This window comes from Antennarius striatus, chromosome 14 (assembly GCF_040054535.1).
Source record: "Antennarius striatus isolate MH-2024 chromosome 14, ASM4005453v1, whole genome shotgun sequence".
NCBI lineage: Eukaryota > Metazoa > Chordata > Actinopteri > Lophiiformes > Antennariidae > Antennarius > Antennarius striatus.
Genome location: NC_090789.1, coordinates 3,855,539 through 3,869,582, shown reverse-complemented (window position 1 = coordinate 3,869,582; position 14,044 = coordinate 3,855,539). Strand labels below are relative to the sequence as shown.

Below are 14,044 nucleotides of genomic sequence, written 5' to 3'. Positions count from 1 at the left end.
GATGTTACCGCAATGTGATGCATTGTTCTGTGGGCCATACCCTAATGTTCCAAAAATCTGCATTGAAATATGGTCTTGATTTTGGTAATATAATGCTGCTAACATAGAGAGAGAAAAGAAAAAAAAACTTCCCCAGGAGAATATTTGAAACTACAAGTTACAGCATTTTACATCCAAAGTGTATGATGTAACTGTCCAGGAGGGTATCCTCACATCTGCTGCTGATTTGATATCACTGAAGAAACTTGCTCTTATCTGGATGACACACGCCCCCCTAGACGAGTGTCCCTTTGCCCTGTAGTGATGCAACACCTGAGCAATGAGTGACAAGTGCAACATGCGATCTGAGCTCTTCTCATAGCCATAAATGGAAAAGTGGGGGAGACCTGACGTCTGCTGTCGACGAGGGGCCAGAGGTTCCGATTAGACACAGGAGACAGATTCATGCAGTCACACATTCACGCTCTACACTGTCAGGCGTATCCTCCAACACATTCACATTCGATGTGCTGTACAGCACAGTTTGAGCAATGATTTGAGTTTCGAAAAAAAGATTTTGCCTTACAGTTATGTTGATAAAAACGTGATAAACAGTCGCCAGAATTAATACTCCTTTTGCACATCTAGATCTTTTCTGGGGGTAGGGCATCCTTGGTACCATCTGTGTTCTCGCTCCCAACATAGACTGTTTTGCAGACTCCTGCTTCATGGCTAGGTATGACATCATGCAATTTGACATCACTTTCCTTTAAGGCAAGCCACTGCTCACCCCACTGGAGCCTGAACACAGCCATGCGGAGGTTTATATATATATATATATGTGTGTGTGTGTTTGTGGTTGTGTGTCTGTGTGGGCACATGACATTACAGCGTCATCACTGCCCATCTCATAACCAAAGCAGTGCCTCTTGAAGCAGAGATTATGTCAGAAAGTGCCAGAGCTCTTGTGGCTGCTGCTGTTGTTGTTGTTGTTGCTTTGATTGCGATGCTGGAATAATTTCATTTTCGCGCTCATTAGCTAAAGGAAGAGGAAGCGCAGTGGAGCCAGGAGATTGGTTCACAGCAGGGATTTGTTTGCCTAGGTATGAGGAAAGGCCAGAGGGCAAGCAGCTCCTCTGAGTCTGAAGACAAGGAACGGCCACCGTTGGAGGATTTCAATGATCTGCCTTCACAATGTGGATCCTCATCAGGTCAAGATTCGTCATCCGATTCTGATGTGGAGGCAGAATGTGCCATGAAGAGGAGCCAGAGATTCACCAGCTCTTTTAAATTTGGAGACAGCCATCAGCCACATTCAGCAAATTACAACAGGGTACAAATATCACCGAAGAACTCGAACATAGTCAAAACTGCAGAGGTGGCAGAAGCGGAATCGACTGGCGAATGTGTACAGCCTGAGAAACGGGACAATGTTTGCGAAACAAATAAACTTCCAAGGTCAGCCTTATTGAGACCGCAGGAATTATGGCTGGCAGTAACCAGATGTGTCTCCCTCCGCTGGCCTCCTTGCATGAGCAAACAAAGCAAAACAAAACTAGCCTACCAAGTGGAACTTGACCAATCGGTGGATACACTGTCATCCATCAGCTCTGAATCAACCAATGACAGCTCGACGATAACGAGTGCTTCGGAAGACAGAGATACGACGCTGATGAAAAATGAAGATGTGGAACGCAAGAACAGGGGGGTTAAAAGTTACGCACTTCCTCGACGCGGGATTTCTCGTTCCTCTCCAAGTTTACCAAGACCAAGACAAGCTACAAATTTTGTGTTGGCTTCGATGATATTGGAGAAAGAAATGTTCTTGAGGATTGAGCTGGTGGAGTTGGGCAATATTAGTGAAGATATACACTACCGGGCAGAATGGAAGCTGTCAGAGAAAACTAAGGAACTAGCAGAGGGAGTGTGGTTCTCTCGAAGCCAAAAATTGATGGATTGACACAAGTGGGAGGTTTGGTTGCCTCTAATTGGGTAGTTTTTAAAACAATATTAAATTGTCATTTCAGTCATCAGTACTGGTTATTACTGTCGTCCTATAATAGTTTTTGGGACATCTGATCAGATGTGCTTTTCAGTAAATAATTAGTAATGTTGGTTTTGCATGATGGTGGTTTTTAATAGCTGTGTGCTGGTACAGACTGAGCTGATACAAATGCAGCGACCGCAGCTAACTAATTAAAAAGGCTATTTTCAGAAATGCTGCACAGTCTGAGTCGATGTTTGTTTTTCCGCCTCCCCGAGTATCTTTGAGAACATTTTATACTTGGATGGTTTCATGCATGGAAGGTGGAGAGCTAATAGAATTTTCCATGGGTTTTTTTTTTCTTCTAATAAATGCCTACTTTGTGCCATGTTTCATAAAAAGAATATATACTATAATAAATGTATTGAATATAATGAGGGTCATCCTCAAGACTGAGGTTGTGATCGAAATCCCGTCATTGATTAGGGTGTTTCAGAGTAAAGAAATGCTTTCTATTCATACCAAAGAAATACGGCACAGTTTGCACCCCAATCCCAAATTGTGTCATTTTGTGATTTTTGGGTTATGTGAGTAAGAACATTAAGGGACTTGTTTAAATGTAGTTCATATCAAAATGTCTTTAACATTCTCCCAGCAGATGCTGGGGATAGTGGTTATGGTTTAATCAAAAACTTCAATACAGCATTATAAAATACACAAAGTGCTCAAATTCTGCACAGCTACAAGGTACCTTTTATATGACATAATATGCAACATGATAAACTTCTGCATAATATGAGTTTATATGGCAAGTGCTATTATTGTAAAACAGGAGCATCCCTCGAGGCTTGTGTAGCTGAAGCCTCTTTACTGAATACTTGTTCAGACTCAAGTTATTTACAGGTAAGTATACCTGAAGTTATTCAGTTGCAAACTGTAAAGCAACATGGCCTTCATTTTCTTTAAGTATGGATTTCAGTAGTCATATGGTTGCACTTTCGCCCTTATTCATCTCCTTATGGTTTGTCTGTAATGTACTCATCTCCCTTTGTGTTTCTATACACGTAGTCATAGCTGGCAGTGAATCATGCAAATGATATCGTTTAACAGAATGCATGCCACCGATTGTTCAATCACAGGAACCGCTTTCGATTGTGACTGATTATAGGAGCTGCACAACAATGGAACATATTTGCATTAAGGAGCTGGTGTAGGATGTAGTGAAAGATTGACTACCAGCATCTGTTCCATCTGGAAAGTGTCATGGAAAAAGGAAAGGTGAGAATGAAGGATAGGATGATGGAGTTTTTAAAACAAAGGCCTTTTAGGGTAGCAAAAGGTTTTTAAACATGATTGCTGAGCGTCATAAATGTCTAATTTAAGACGGGTGCTAACGACCAATCTTGAACACCATCAACGCGGATGTGTGTATTGTCTCACACATATTCTGATGACTTATGATTTTCTCTTATCTAGCGCTGGCCGTGCGGCAGAAGCATTACTGTCATCTTATACTTTTTATCTGTGGATGATGAAAAACAGAATGAAAAGGTGCTTGAAGAAAGTGATGGGTGCATATGTGAAAAGGAAGGGGGGGGGTGAATAGTTTTCTCTGTTCTGATTGGGAAGTTTCATCCCTAAGGCCACAGAACTGGCAACCCATTATTACTAATGACTGCCTCATTAGGCAAATGATACATGTGCCACAAATGAAGCCTTATAAGGATTAATGATAGCTCAATTCATATTGGAAACAATAAAATTAAATACTGGATGTATAATTATATCTGAACCTTCAGTGTTCAAAAAGAAAATGTCTCTACATGACTAATAAGTGACCTCGACTTTAACATTTATACAACGGTGTGCCATTCACGTCTTTGATATATGTAGAAATTTAAACAAAGAAATATAAATGTATTCCTTTTTTTGCTATCATGTCATCTTTGCCTATAATAACCTGTGGACTGAAGTTCTTATGTAAAGGATGTGCTATTTATATTTATATCCGTGTGCCTGGAGATCAGCTGAGCTGGGCTCAGCTGATGTCTAATTAGCTTTACAGCCACTAGTTAGCATTAGTAAATACTGTAATGTAGATTCTCAATCTGCCATAATTTTTTATGTTGTTGTTTCTTCCATTGTTTGATGTATGCATACAAAAACAAGGTTGGAGTGGAATGATCCTGCGTGACAGTGGACTCTGTGATGTTATCGTTTTTAGAGGAGTTGCCTTATTGGCTATTTTACACAGCGTCTTCTGTGTGATGGCATTTTCAGATTACATTCATGCCCATTTACAAAAGTTTGCGTTTGTAGATTCTTCTCATCTAAACAAATGGCCAATGCTCAATAGTAGGTTGCTGTTTTTTGAGGTAAAATATTTTTGTAAATGGCCCCACAGCGTCGTAGCACAGACGACCCCAGTGACTTCCTTTTCCACAGTTCATCCTCTCAGTCACGTAAATGTGTTTGTCAACTGCTGGAAGGAAGCGTCCCCCAAGGATCGTTACATAACAGGGTGATAGGCAGTAAATCCCAGCAGAGGACACACATTCCATTTGCCAGAGGACAAATGTGACTTAAGCTCTGAGGAGGCCAGTGAGACAGCAGATATTCTATTACATCCATTTTTTATAATGACGGTGCTTGTTTTAGGTCTCTGCTGCAGTGCTAACATTAGGTTCTTGGAATATAAACAATGAATCTTGAAGAGCAAAAAAAAATTAACTGTAATGTAATGTCAGCTGGCTTTGAGCGAGAGACTCTCTGGATGAGACACCAGCTCATTGCAGGGCCACAAGAAAGACAAACAACCATTCGCGTTTATTATGGTGCCACCTGTCGTAGCATGTTTTTGATGATGGGAGGAATCCAGACAACCTGGGCAGCACGTGCAAACTCCACACCAAGGGGAAATGAACATGGAACCTCCACCATGCCTTTGTGTAATATAAAATATTACACAAATATAAAAATATATACACTTTAAAAATGAAAATTTGCATTGCTAATCTTACTATGTATTTTAAGTAAACTTTTACTTTTTTAAAATTTTACCATTACTACATGAAACAAATTACTTGAACTTTCTGTTAAAGGTTGACCTAAATAGGTCATCTAAATTGGCTAAATTGACAGATAGTAGTTGAAGCCCATCTGAGGCCAAGCCAACAACGTTGCAGATGCTTATTTCGACTTTGAATTTGTACGACGTCTCAGGGCCATTCTGAAGGGGTCTTCATCCACCGTTTTGACTTTTCACCTGGCCTGAATTTGGCCAGTCCTCAGTGTTTTCAGGTAAGATGGAACGTTTTGTGTTGTGAAATTAGCTTAGATGACATAGCCAATTTAATGTGTTAAATCGTCTACTGCACGTTATATAATTTTGAATATTTAAAGTATCCTGAAGTTTTCAGGTTTAGCTGGAGAATAATTTGACTGTTGTGGATTCTTGGCCATCCCTTGTCAGTTTGAACCCTTAACTCTTTTTCCCAAAAAATATCATCTGGGAGGATCAATTATTCTGGCATGGTTGCAGTAGTGTGGTAATATTGTGACTTTGGTGACAGTTTCTTAAACATAACTGAATCGGCTCTGTTTTTTTGGAATTTACTAATTGTTGTGTTTTAATGTTATGCAGGTTTTGTTTTTTTTTACTCAAATGCTACCTCACTCCCCTCATTCAGCTACAACACTCCACTCTCACTCCATTGTTAGATAAAAAACTCACTGATTAGTTTGAAAAATTAATTTCTAAATGTTAGTGGAGGTTAATTTGCAACTCTTTGATATATGATTGTCTTGCAGAATATGATAATGTACAGAACATTAGCTTAATGTTTAGCACTAAAATACAACTTGCTCATTGATGCAGGGCAGTGATGATTCAAATGTAATGGAAATGGTTAATGACATACAAATAATTGATTTTGCTTTGGCTAACATTGTTTAAGTGTGTTTTGTATCCAGCACTTCCAGTATTTCCAGATATATGAGGGATTAATCATTGGTTGACAGTCTTCTGAAAAGCAGCCCCACACAATCAGTGGTTTTTAGAGTATTTTGACAGATCTTTCAAGACCAACAGAATATTGTTATTTGACTATAAACACCGAAACTACTAAAACAGAGAGTAGACACCTTTCTTTCATTCTTTTTACATTTTTTCATTCATTATTTATGGGCCTGGTTTCACTACAAACATTGTTTTTTGACCAAACACTGAGAAAACAATCTTTTTGTGCAAAGTTCTGTCTTGTTTTGCTTCCGTGACGCCTCAGACACATCAACAGTGGTTTCTTCCTATGAAACAACAGGGAGAAACGACTTTTGGTAAAATAATTTATGAATGTAAAACTATGGTATAAAAACTTTTTTTTTTCTTTTCACTGTTGCTGCAATAGCAATTCTGGTGCAACAGCTCCTGTGGTTCATAAGTTGCAGGGAAGGGGATCTTATTCGAACCTCCATCCGTTCATCTTCTCCATCATTTTTGTCATCTTTTCTCATGATCGTGATGCTCTTTCTCCCCCAATTACCACAACACATTCTCTGTAAAAATTTGAGCTGCCTGAATTTGTCCAACTCCCAACGTTTTTTCATTATCTGTCTCATCTCTTTCTGTGTTCTTCACATATAATATTTGCTGACATCTCATCCAAAGTAGGATTTAATCAGGAAAAGTTTTTAATTTCAGTCAGGCGATGGTACTCTTCTTCCAAATTACAAATATCTTCTCCCATTTGAGTGTTATAAGCGGGACAAAGCATGCATATGTGTGTCGGGTTCAGGTGAAATCTTGCTGAAACAGAATACCGGTTGGGTCACTGAAGTCCAGAGAGGAAGATGAACACTTGACTCCAGATGATGGATTGGGGCTGGGAGTTCATGTGTGTTTTCCTTGTGGTGTGTGTCTGGAGTATACGAAAAAAGTGTGATGGATTATTCTAGCAGAGTATTTTTGATGACGGCAAAGATTAGTCAGCTTTGGACATACACACACACACACACACACGTACACACACCAGCAGGCTTTGCAGATGGCTTAAAGTACTCTGCTGACATCACCGACTGTTTGGAATTCTTAAGTGAGTGTGTCCTTGTGGTTTTGTAGTTTGCATGCTGACTCTTCAGAGTGTGTGTTTGCACACGGTCGCACCCATGTGCATGGACTAGCAAAGCGGCTTCACGTTTCAGCAGAGGACGGGTTCACGGTGTGATAGATTACTATCCTGAGACTCCTGTGTATTCCCACACCTTGTCTCATACACATGCTCCTGTGATGATATGCCAATCGTATAGACGCACAAAGTAATTTCTTGCAGGGAGGAAGATTATCATTTGATGGATTAGCAATTCCTAACTGCAGCCTCCATCCGAATTTAAAAGTCAGAGACTGTTTTATCTGGTGATGGTGCCTCAAAGACATACAGGACATCACTACTGAGAAGGTTGAGGAGTTCCTGTCTCTCATCCTTTATCACAGAATCCAAGAGACTTCAAGGAACTAGATGTGCTGTATAGTAGAAAGGGATTTTTCTGTGACCTTTCATCTTAACTCGACGTTACTTGTAGCCAAATTGAATATTTTTGCTTTGAGTATGGAGTAGTGTTGCATCCATATGAAACAAAAATGTACTGTCAAACTTTTGCAGTGTTTTGCATCCTTGATGCATTTATGCCCTCCTTTAGTGGTTTTTAGTGCTTGTGTCGCAGTAAATCAATACAGTAAAGATAAAGATAAACCTTTTACACTGACTCTATAATAGTTTTTAGACAAACAAATCCATATAGAAAAAGGTTTAGAGTTTTATAGTAGTTAAAAATCTTTTCATATTTCTCATATTTTCTCATTTCTACATTTGGTCAGATTTTTCACCAGTTGATGATAATGGCAGTTGCAACAGGCTGTAATAGAACTTGTTATCTTGCTGTTCTGGTTTGTCTTTCTCTGTGATGCCTGGCGACTTGTCCAGGGTGAACCCCTAACAATGTAAATTGAACAATAAAAAAATCCATTTAACCCAACCTTCAGAGCCCGCTTGTTTCACTTCAAGATCGTATTCCCCAAATAAAACACTGAGCTGTAATACTTCCTGTATTTAGTTTCATGTTCTGACATTAATTGTGATCAATGACACAAATTGTTGTTGTTGCCAGAAACGTGTCATTTTTGAAGATAAACAATATGTGCATTTTATAAAAATGAAGTTCTACAGTTCAGTTCTGCCTGGAAGTCTTTGAAGAAGGCAGCGTTTGGTGTCAGGAAGTCTTGGATGTCAGGAAGAGTTTTGTGTCAATTAAATATTATAAACTTCTGCGATTCACCGGCAATGGATCCGGGGCGTCCCCTGCCTCTTGCCTGTAGTCAGCTTGGATGGGCTCAAGCGTAACGTGTGACCTGCAAAGCGAATAAGTGGTTGAAGATGAGACGATAATGATCATCTCATCTTCAAGAAGATGGAGTTCTACGGTCATGAGCTCTGCTAAGGTTATATTTTCACCCTTACTCTTCAGATAGAAGGTTGGTTGTTTTTGTAGCAGAAATATTTTATGGGCAAGGATGAGGAAAGAACGTCTAGAACTTTGGTATGGGTTGACATAGTGGACAAATACTTTTGTTTCCTTAGTCTTGTGCTGCCTTGGCAGAGAGCTGTACTCTGCTGATGATTGGATAGACTTTTTTGTAAAGGTCCTTTCAAGATATGGACTTCCTAACCCATTTAACATGTTGAAACATATTTAACCTGAGGCAATTTGCTCACATTCAACTGGCATAAAGGCGTGCTGTCTGTACACATCTGCACAAAATGTTTTTCCAGTATCTGGGGCATCTGTGTCCTTCGACACAAATGTCCTAGCCTCAAAGAGTTGCAGCTCCCTTTTAAACAAAACAGAATAAGGGTTTGGTTATTTGCCTTTATGGGGTTGCAAGAGTTCTAGTTTGCAATTGGCATATGACAGTCTAGTAGTAAATCGGGTATGTGGAAGAGAATTGCAATAGTTCATGGTTTATTTTACCCAGCATGCCTTTTTGTTTGCCTCTTTGTGTCTCAATGGCTTCTGAGATCAGCCAAGTTTCCTAAAAATATGTTCTCATCTGCACAAATATGCTCATTTTATTTGCGTCAGTGAACATGGTATTCATGTGTTGTTATTGTGTTGTTAATCTGTACATGCGGTATCTATTGCTTCGTCTGTCCACTCCTGGAAGAGGGGTCCCTCCTCTGCAGTCTTCCTGAGGTTTCTCTCATCCATTTTTTCCCCTGTTAAAAGGGTTTTTGGGGGGAGTTGTTCCTTATCCGATGCGAGGGTCGCACTGCTTGCAGTGCACAAAGGTCAGAGGGATATCGTCCATGTGCAGATTGTAAAGCCCTTTGAGACATTGTGAATCTGGGCTATATAAGAATAAATAAACTTGAAACTTGAAACTTGATGTGTGTTGCAACCACTGCCCTAAGAGACATTCTGGCATCCTAGCTGAACATTTAACCAAACGCAAATACAGCATAGTAATATGCTGTATTTGTTGTATTTAATTTACTGATCAAGTTGTATTTAATTTACACGTCATGTAATGATGATCTGGTTAAAACACTCAAAAATCTTGATTTTTTTTTTCCTCTGATGACCTAGCACTTGAGGAGAAGTCGTTACTGTGACACAGAGAGGGGGTGGGTTTTATTTTTAGGCAGAGCTGCGCTAATGGCTTGTCTTTGTCATTAGAACAACAGGGATGAAATGATGGGGAAGGACTGGACTGATGAATCATGTAGATGTCCTCAAGTGAAGAGAGGAAAAATTACCAGATGGGGCAAAATAGCCCGTCAGAAGTCATTTGTCTCATTTCAGACTGATGGGGAACACAGTGGCTCTGAGAAGATTGGATAGCGCTAGTTGGGAAGGTATATCCTGCTCATTATCTAAACAAGGCTGTTTTCATGATGGCGCCACCTAAAGGACAGAGCTCAGCTTTGATGATGTGATTTTTCAAATTTCCCTAGTTCTGTTAGAGCACGCTCAGAATGAAAACTTCATTCAGAGCATGTCAATTATTTCCTGATAGCCTGATAGCCTCTACATTTGCAGATGACATAGATGGAAAAAAACAACTTCACATCAGGATGGAGACAATAACAAGAAAGAGGACGACGATGTGTTTGTACAAGTAGATAGTCTTGTTTGAATCTTACTAGCATAACGTTAGCTTCTTTTGTGCACTGTTGATGACACGAGTGGACTTGAACCCCTTTAGGGTTCCTACTATGCAGTAGAAAAGTAAATATTTCCATTGCAGAACCCTTCAGCTTGTCCATTATCAGCCTCTAGTCTCCATTACTCCGTGATGGCGGCCACCTCTTCAGGCTACATTAGCTACATTAACACTGACCTTTACGCCTCAGCTCCAGCCATCCTGTTTCCATGACCCATTTCATGTTTCTTTTCAATAATATTGTTTGCAATTTCCTAATTTCAACCATTTTTCTCACTCCTGTGTGTAGTAAATAGTGTTAACAATGACATGAATGTTACAGCTGTTCTTTGTACATCTTGATGATTGTAAATATTAAGATCAATGCAGATGCTGTTTTTTCTTTTTAAATTGTGGTTTCTGCAATCATTTGCACACTTCTTTTGAATGTCTCTTTGTCTGGATTAATGTAGCAGGGTGATGTGTTCTGACTCACAATGAAAATGCTGATTCTCACTTAAATTGTCAATGTGGCAGAAAGGTCAAGTTGCAGGATTATCAGTTTCTAAAACTCTTTCCCTCATCAGTTTAGTTTGAAGTTAAAAATATTGTGTGTAAATATCGTTATGAAGATTAAAACATACCCCCATAGATCCTATTTCATAGTTTAACAGACAACTTTAAAACATGCAAAAAAAAATAAAAAAGGAAGACATGCTTCAGAATATGTCTGTGACAGCGTTCATGAAACTTACAAGTAAGTAAAATCTCCATTAGATAGCTGGGTGGCTTTATCTCTAAACGCAACCATGGTCCAGGCCTGAAGGCTCTGGAAAAAATCACTGCTGTGTGTGTGTGTGTGTGTGTGTGTGTGTGTGTGTGTGTGTGTGTCAGTCTTTGTCAGAAGTTTTTCTTCCCATCTCTGAAGCGCTCTTCCTGTCTGCCTCTCTCTTCCTTCAATCAAACAAATCTTATTCCTTGTTAATTGCTTCTTTACCCTGCAGAGCTGTCGTGTCTCAGGCAGGCTGTTTCAGTTTTATTATCTGATCTCCTCTGTGCAGCATCTCTTCCGATCCACCAGCGCTTATCCTGGTGTGTATTTATTGTTTTCTACTTTTATTTAAACAGGTAATCTCGCGAAGAGAACTGATAATGTGCTTTTCACATTAGCAATGTCGAATCTAAAAATGCTGGTTTATATTTTGTTTGGGACTTTGGGATGAAATCTTCCAAGTTTGAGATTTGTTTTTTAACAAAAGACACAAAAGGGAGAGTCTCAGAAATTATATTTAGATGCAAATTCGGTTATGTAACAGTTATGGTGTTGCATAAAGGCCACGTTTAGTTAACCTGAGTAGATAGAGAGGCTCAGTCAGTGTCTTATGTAACACAATCAGCAGACATCTATCTTGTGGTGATATTTGCAAATGCACAATTTTTATGCATAGATCTAATTTTGTCATTTTTGCTGGCATACAAAAGGACGTTTTAATCCAACAATAGCTGTATTTTCTGGATGATCTGCTGCCACTATTGAAACAAATACGGTGGTTTAAAAATCCAATAATGGAATTTCTTTGTATGAAAAGGTTGAAGGATCCAGAAACGTTTGATTTTCACATCCACGCTCTGTTGTTTCCGAGTGTCAGCAGGTATAGCCCAGTGTTGGGCCTCAGGACTCTGTCATGTCACATTAGTTGATATCAGCATTAACTGTGAGACCTTGCACTCATGGCTCCACCCCAAGCCCAATGATCGCTTTATGTTCCAGGCAAAAGGATCGGTCGACGTTCGCACATCTGCACAGGGAGTGCTTTGACATTGGGTAGGAAGAAGCAAAGACTCATGGGGAAAATCTATGATATGAACCTCTGGCCCGCAGCCAAACAAGACATCACTGTCAAATCGCACCCATTTCATCCAGCTCCTCTCTTTTCACATGCCTTAAGTACTGCTCAGATCAGCCGTCAGCCCCTATGCTTTGTTGTCCTTGTAGATCTGCAGAATCAATTTCGGGTAAGTGTTCTCTAACACTGGCTGATGGGTGTGGAAAAGGTGAGGCTAGTAGCGTTCAAGGCTGACATGAGATGTCCAGATACACTTTAAAGCTTATTCAGTGTTTTCTACATCACCTTGACTCAAGATGAGGAGAGATGAAGAAATATTTATGACTGGATGAGCATCAGGGAGGTGAGGAGCGGAAGCTTGGCCTCCAAATTCTTTTTAAATCGATGACACACACCTGCAATTAACATTTTTAACCAGGAAACTGGCTGATTCTTTCTGCCGTAAATGTGCTTTCAGTAATATTTTTCTTTGTACTTAACTTGTAAGACTGAACAGTATTATTTTTTTTATTGTGAGGTTAGGAACAAACAGTTTTAATTCATGTTTAATATCTGAACTGTATACAAATATTCCTTAAATGTGACCTGGTATCCATATCGGATGATTTATTACAGAGGCGGAATATTTTGGCAGATCATGCATGTGAAGTGAATTAATAATTCCAGATAAGAGAACGGATTCGCCATTTAAACAACATCTATCGACTCCAACGCGAGTGCGTGTGTATTCTATATCTGGCACACGTGCATAATGTCACGCGTTTGGATGGGAGGGCCTATCTGGTATCACTTTGGCTCAACCGTTGTTTGGCACGTCTCCTGGAGGCTCCAACAGCTGCCAACGCCGATGCCCACAGGAGTGAACCGAATGCAATATGGACTGCAAACAAAGCTTCAGGCCACATATCAATCTTTTCACACTGTGTTCAAGTCCCCAATCGCAGCTCCCCTATGGAAGACTATTGTTTGGCACATCACAGCTACAAATTGCCGGTGAAAGGCGATGCTAATGCACTGGGAAATAAGGAATAAAGAAAATGACGTGCAATGCATCAGATGCGGAATGCTTCTGACAGCTGAATCATGGAATATTTAGACTGCAGTGACTCACAGGAGCAATGAACTAATGGCCTGTGTTCATTTCCTTCTTCCTTTCTACTGTTTATGTAACTGCAGTTTCTTCTATCTTTCTACTGAAATATTCGGGTGTGACAAGCACTGAGAGGATTAATTTTAAGTTTCACCACATTCTGTACCAACCAAGAGCTCCAGGGAAAGGATCTTCTCCTTCCCTGAATGCGTCAGATGCAAAATCCAGGAAACTTCGTGATCCATCCACCATATCGGTGTAGAACGGCCACTTTTTATCCTCGCCAAACATTCATGTCAGCCTTTTTGAAAAATCAAATTGTCAGACTGATCTGAACTTGTTTTAATGTATGCATGTGATGCAGAAACCACAAAGAATAGAAGTAAAGCAGCTGCATTTTTTTGACATGCATACCACGCATTTTCATTTACGTTGTGGCCGCAGCGGTAATTTCTTTTTCTGCTTGTTATGATTAATATTTCAACCTGAAACAATTTTATTAATGCGTTACGTTAACAAGCAACACTTCAGGCTCTATCGCGTTTTACACATCTTTCTTCTGACAGCTGAGCAAAGGCAGCAGATCAGATGCTACCATCGTCAAACGGATCTAGAATGAGAAATGAAAGCATTTTGCTCCTGTCATCCACGTGTTTTTTCTTACAACCACTTAAAGCCGGGTGTACAGGCAGCTGTCATCAGCGCCAGGCCTCTTCACTTGCATCCTTGTTATAACAATGGGAAAGTTTTCTATTCAAAATGTGAGTAATTGCAGCTGAATGGGTAAACCTGGCCTAGATTCCCCCGCAAGAAGCATTAAACATAAGTGCTTTCCGACAGATATGGAGTAAGCTTCGCTTTGGATCAGAGTTCAGTGAGTCGGGAGGATATTTCTGGGTCAGTGAAACAGACGTGTCCTGGTATACAACCCAGCTGCACCAGAGGTTTCA

The 14,044-nt window shown here is 39.9% G+C and overlaps 1 protein-coding gene across 2 annotated transcripts in view; it reads left to right on the top strand.

Annotated features, from left to right (window-relative positions):
* Nucleotides 1–14,044, top strand: part of dtnbp1b (dystrobrevin binding protein 1b) — a 57,702-nt gene that overhangs the window by 16,835 nt on the left and 26,823 nt on the right. The gene's annotated exons all lie outside the window — the stretch shown is intronic.